The sequence below is a fragment of the Aotus nancymaae genome, unplaced genomic scaffold (genome assembly GCF_030222135.1).
Source record: "Aotus nancymaae isolate 86718 unplaced genomic scaffold, 86718_ANA_hifiasm-v0.15.2.pri h1tg000016l, whole genome shotgun sequence".
Taxonomy (NCBI): Eukaryota; Metazoa; Chordata; class Mammalia; order Primates; family Aotidae; genus Aotus; species Aotus nancymaae.
Genome location: NW_026988428.1, coordinates 39351133 through 39357606, shown reverse-complemented (window position 1 = coordinate 39357606; position 6474 = coordinate 39351133).

Below are 6474 nucleotides of genomic sequence, written 5' to 3'. Positions count from 1 at the left end.
TCCCCACCTCTTCCCTGAGTTCTCACCCACCGCTCCCTCTCCAGGCCCGTGGTGGGTCCTCATTGCAGGCCCTGTTTCGGGCAGTGACCAATGCTGCCAGCAGGAGGCACCACTACGCCAGCCGCTGCTTCAGGAAAAGAATGGGTCTGAGTGCAGTCAGCTTCTCCAAGGACCTCAAAACACTGGCAGATGGCCTGATCCAGGAGGCCACAAAGCACAACCTGGGCTGCCCAGTGAGGGAGCTGCTGGGAGGCAGAGGCGAACTGCAGGAGTGTCAGAGGAAATTCTGTCTTCAGAGGGAAGGAAGGAAGAAGCACAGGGCAGTGAAGGTCAGAGTTGTTGCCAGATGAGGGGCGTGTGCGTGTGTGTGAACGGTGAGGGTGTGAGGATGACCAGAGGGTCTGGCTGGGACCTGGGGATGGGAACCTGAAGTTGGTGAGGGCAGGAGAAACTGGTCTGGGCTCTACCGAGGGGCGCCAGCACTCCTCACCCCTGGTTCCCTGGGCTGCAAGACCAAATCCATGGGGAAGAACCCAACCAGTTTGAGAACAGCCTGGGCGAATCTGCCAAAGACCCTCTTCCTTGGCAGGTATCTCAGGTCCTCTGCTGCCTCACTGCGTTCCCCCAGCCTGTGCGAGGCAGCCTCCAGAACCCCGGGGTTCTCTTTGTCACAGCCCTCTCAGCACACTGCAGTTCTTGTCTGTGCCTATAAGGCTGTAAGCACCCTGAAGGCAGGGACATGTCTTACTGTCTCCACATTTGGGCTCCCCATACATGGATGAATACATGAATAAATTTTCCCTGAGCCCCACCTAGACCTCTTGGCCTTTTAGTCCCAAGGAACAGAAACCTGAGATAACCACCCAGCCCCAGCTCACCTCCTTGTCATTTCTCCTATGTCCATCTCTGCTCCATCCTAGGAAAAACTGTAGTTGTGAGGCTCTGCGACTCTCAGGTAGAGACCTCTGTGATCCTGAGCCTGGTTCTGGGCCAGAACCACATAGCAGCTGAGATCCTGGCCAAGGGAGCGTATAAGCAAGATATGAGCCTGGACGGGGCTCCCGGGCTGGATGGGCTGGAGCTGCTCATCCCGCCCACTCACCAACTGGACATTTGGATCAACTCCATTGTTAATGGTGGCACTGGCTGGCAGGAGACTGGGACAGGAGCCTGGGAAGATTGGTGACACTGAGGGGCCAGAGGTCGGGAACTAGGGGGCCAAAGAAATGGGGAAAAAAACGGAGGCGGACCCCGAGGAGAGATCCTGGTGGCGGGGTGGGGCTGGAGTGTGGAGTTGTGAGAGGAGCTGGAACTTGGGGCTTGAATTGGGGGTGTCTAGGCCAAGGCCAAGGCCAAAGTGAGTGTGAGGGGCAGAAGGAGGCTAGATTGTCCCACCCTGACCTTGGCTACCTCAGTTGGGGTGGGGTATCCAGCTATTTCTCGAAGAAAAATCATTTTAAGTCTAAAATCATGATACAGCCTTACCATTCTTTCTTGTTTTCTAAAATCATGAGTCTAAAAACATGATACAGCCTTACCATTCTTTCTTTTTTTTGAGATGGAGTTTTGCTCTTGTTACCCAGGCTGGAGTGCAATGGTGTGATCTTGGCTCACCACAACCTCCACCTCCTGGGTTCAAGCAATTCTCCTGCCTTAGCCTCCTGAGTAGCTGAGACTACAGGCACATGCCACCACGCCCAGCTAATTCTTGTATTTTTAGTAGAGATGGGGTTTCACCATGTTGACCAGGATGGTCTCGATCTCTTGACCTCGTGATCCACCCTGGGATTATAGGCGTGAGCCACTGCGCCCGGCCTTGTTTGTTTTTTGAGACGGAGTCTTCTCTGTTGCCCAGGCTGGAGTGCAGTGCATGATCTCGGCTCACTGCAGCCTGTCTCCCCTTTTCAAGCAATCCTCCTGCTTCAGCCTCCTGAGTAGCTAGGACTACAGGTGCATGCCACCATACACAGCTAGTTTTTTTGTATTTTTAGTAGAGACAGGGTTTTGTCATGTTAGCCTGGCTGGTCTTGAACTCCTGACCTCAGGTGATCCACTCACCTCAGCCTCCCAAAGTACTGGGATTTCAGGCATAAGTCACCATGCCCGACCCTGTTTTTGTTTTTATAGAGATGGAGTTTCACCATCTAGCCCAGGCTGATCTCAAACTCCTGGGCTCAAGTGATCCTCCTAACCTCAGACTCTCAAAGTGTTGGGATTACAGGTGTGAGCCACCACATCCAGCCAAGCTTTACCATTCTTTTTATTTATTTATTTATTTTAGACAGAGTTTCACTCTTGTTGCCCAGGCTGAAATGCAGTGGTGCAATCTCAGCTCACTGCAACCTCCGCCTCCCAGGTTGAAGTGATTCTCCTGCCTCAGCCTCCTGCAGAGCTGTGATTACCGGTGCGTGCCTCCACACCCAGCTAATTTTATTGTATCTTTAGTAGAGACTGGGTTTCATCATGTTGGCCAGGCAGGTCTCAAACTCCTGACCTCAGGTGATCCACTCGCCTTGGCCTCCCAAAGTGTAGGGATTACAGGCATGAGCCACCGCGCCCGGTCAAGCCTTACCATTCTTCGTTTTTGAGACAAAGTTTCACTCTTGTTGCCCAGTGGCCCCATCTCGGCTCACTGCAACCTCTGCTTTCCAGGTTCAAGCAGTTCTCCTGCCTCAGCCTTGTGAGTAGCTGGGATTACAGGCACTTGCCATTATGCCCAGCTATACCATTCTTAAAACAATAAAACCAATTCCCTTAATTTATTCTGTAATCCTCACAACTTCCCTGTGAGGTGGGGAAGGGAGTTATTTTCTTCCTCCTCAATGAGGAGAAAGCTGAAGTTACTTCATTCATGAGCAGCAGAACCAGGTCTCACGGCAGGGCTTCTGGCCTCGGAGACTTCTTGCTGGTGGCAGGTGTGACAGATGCAGCACTGGAGTGGTATATCAAGACCCTGGCCGGGTGCGGTAGCTCACGCCTGTAGTCCCAGAACTTTGGGAGGCTGAGGCGGGTGGATCACTTGACGTCAGGAGTTCAAGACCAGCCTGGGCAATGTGATGAAACTCCATCTCTACTAAAAATACAAAAAAATTAGCCCGGCGTGGTGGTGGGCACTTGTAATTCCAGCTACTTGGGAGGCTAAGGGAGGAGAATCATTTGAACCTGGGGGGTGGAGGTTGCGGTGAGCCGAGATCGCCCACTGCACTCCAGCCTGGGCGACAGAGCAAGACTTCGTCTCAAAAAAAAAAGACCCTGATTCTTACCTGCAGGTTGACCTGTTGACCCTGAGTGAGTGGCTTTACCTCTCTGAAGCCCACTTTCCTTGAAATGAGATAGAAGGGGACTTTGGCAATATGTTCTTCTGGGTACCATGGTGACGTACTCTTGCCAGTTATGAAGGGTGTGGCCGCCCTAGAAAGTCAGAGCAGAGATGGCCACCCAGTGACTGGAGACTCCTTTCTATTCCCCAGTCTCCATCAACTGGTAAGTACATAGTGGTGACATCGCCGTGGTGCCAGGCACAGTATCTTCCCTGGGGGCTGCACTCAGTGCTGGTACTGGGGCCTATAACCGACTCTGGGGAGCCCAGGTGGGGTGGTCTATGAGCTCTTCCACCAGCAGGACCTGCAGATGCGCAGGTGCAGCCCCTCCTTCACCCTGAAGGCTGGGAGATGCCATCAAACACCGTGTCTCTTTCCTTATCCAAAGCTGAGGCCTCTGGACTTAAATTTCAGGCCCCAATTCAGACCCAACCCCTGGACCTTGAATTCTATCCACCACTCTCCCTACCCTTTCCAGTGGGGAGATGGCTTCGACGATCCATCCTTGTCTCCTTCTTCCCTCCCATCTCTCTCCTCCTCTTCCTTCTCCCCATTCTTCTCTTACATCCATTTTTCAAAAAATTTTTTAAAAAGTTCTTTTTAAATTGAAGCCCAAGAAGCATTGATTCCTCATGTATTTTTGCCTTCCCTTCCCCCATTCTTCCCCATGCCTCCCACCCTGCTCTGTGTCTCCCACTTTCCCATTTTTCCTCGCCCCTCTCCCAACTCTTCTCTTCTTTTTCCTTGATTGTGGATCCCTTCTTTCCTCCTCACCTTCCTCATATCCCCTCACTATTTCCTGTGCTCCCCACTCCACTAGGTTCACTGGAGCCTCTCTTATCATGGCAACTGCATCTCTGAGTGCCCTCACTCAGTGGAGCATCAGCAGGGGGGCTGGGGCCCTGCTGCATGGCGGGGAGAAGGTGTCTGTGCAGCAGGTGCTGGGCTCCCTGTGTGGTCTGGGCTTCAGGAGGCCTTGGGTGCTGGCTACAAGCTGCTGTGCATGGCACTGGCTCTGGCTGATGACTACACACTCTCAGAAAGCTGAACTTTTGCTTGAGACATCTGTGGCCCCCATGCTCTGCTGCTGGCCCTGGGTGGAGGTGTGGTGGAGCTAGCTGGAGGGCAACTTGGGTTTGCTTGGTGCGCAGAGGCAAGGGTCCCTGCCCCAGCTCACCTACCACCAGCTGGTGCCAGGCAACCAAAGGGCAGCAGCCTGGGCCAGCCGGGATGGCTTGGTGGCATATCTGGATGTCAGGCACTTGGAGCAGGTGCTGGAGGATCTGAAGGATGTGGATGTAAGGTCCAGGTCTGAGGTCAGCCGCTTTCCACTAAGAGGCCCCTCTATCCTGCAGCCCAGCAAACACATGGGGCTCTGTGTCAACTTTCCAGGCTGTAGGAATGAACCATTCTGTGTGTGTGTGTGTGTGTGTGTGTGTGTGTGTGTGTGTGTGTGTGTAGTAACATATGTATAACATGAAATTCAGGGACACTGAACACATACATACACATTGTTGTGCAACCATCAGCACTGTCCACTTCCACAACATTTTCATCTTTCTTTCATTTTTTTTGAGACAGAGTCACACTCTGTCACCCAGGCTGCAATGCAGTGGTACGATCTTGGCTCACTGCAACCTTCGCCTTCTGGGTTCAAGCAATTCTCCTCCTTAGCCTCCAGAGTAGCTGGGACTACAGGCCCGTGCCACCACACCTGGCTTTTTTATATTTTGAGTAGAGTCGGGGTTTCACCATGTTTGCCAGGCTGGGGTTACAGGTGTGAGCCACCGCGCCTGGACAACACTTTTGTCTTTCTTTTGCTCTTGTCACCCAGGCTGGAGTGCAATGGTGCGATGGAGTGCGATGGAGTGCAAGAGGTTGGCTCATCACAACCTCCGCCTCCTGGGTTCAAGATATTCTCCTGCCTCAGCCTCCTGAGTAGCTGGGGTTAAAGGCATGCACCACCACGCCTGGCTAATATTGTATTGTATATTATTTATTTATTTATTTTGAAACATTGTCTTGCTCTGTCGCCCAGACAGGAGTGCAGTGGCGTGATCTTGGCTCACTGCACTCTCTGCCTCCTGGGTTCAAGCAATTCTCTTGCCTCAGCCTCCCAAGTAGCTGGGACTATAGGTGCACTCCACCACGCCTGGATAATTTTTGTATTTTTAGTAGAGACAGGGTTTCACCATATTGGCCAGGCTAGAATTTTGTATTTTTAGTAGAGATGGGGTTTCTCCATGTCGGTCAGGCTGGTCTCGAACTCCTGACCTCAGGTGATCCACCGGCCTCAGCCTCCCAAAATGTTGGGATTACAGGCGTGAGCCACTGAGCCCGGCCACATTTTCATCTTTCTAAACTGAAACTCTGTACCAATTTTTTTTTTTCTTTTGAGACGGAGTTTCGCTCTTGTTACCCAGGCTGGAGTGCAATGGCGTGATCTCGGCTCACCGCAACCTCTGCCTCCTGGGTTCAGGCAATTCTCCTGCCTCAGCCTCCTGAGTAGCTGGGATTACAGGCACACACCACCATGCCCAGCTATGATATTTTTTGTATTTTTAGTAGAGACGGGGTTTCACCATGTTGACCAGGATGGTCTCGATCTCTTGACCTCGTGATCCACTAACCTCGGCCTCCCAAAGTGCTGGGATTACAGGCATGAGCCACCACGCCCGGCAACTCTGTACCCATTAAACACTAACTCTCCATGCTGCCTGTCCCCATCCCTCGCAATCACCGTTTCACTCTCTATGAATTTGACTCAGATGTACCCCAAAACCTAAAATGCAATAAAAAAAATAAATAAAAAATAAAAAATTCACATGTACCCCAAAACCTAAAATGCAATAAAAAATAAAAATAAATAAAAAATAAAAAAGTCACATGTACCCCAAAACCTAAAATGCAATTAAAAAAAAAAAATGAATTTGACTCAGAGTGGGCTATTTACTTGCCCTCCTCCCTTCCCCTTCCGCTTCAAACTCCGCACAGCCTTGTTCTCTGGGTTTCCCTGGCCCTATCCTTTCTTGCCCTGTTGCTTTACCAAGTTGCTGTTACCACTCTGCACTTGCTACAGCTTGCTTTCAGCCCCTTCCCCTGGTGTTCCTCTAGGAGGGCCCCATTCTCTTGACCTTCACCTCAGCTCTCCCTC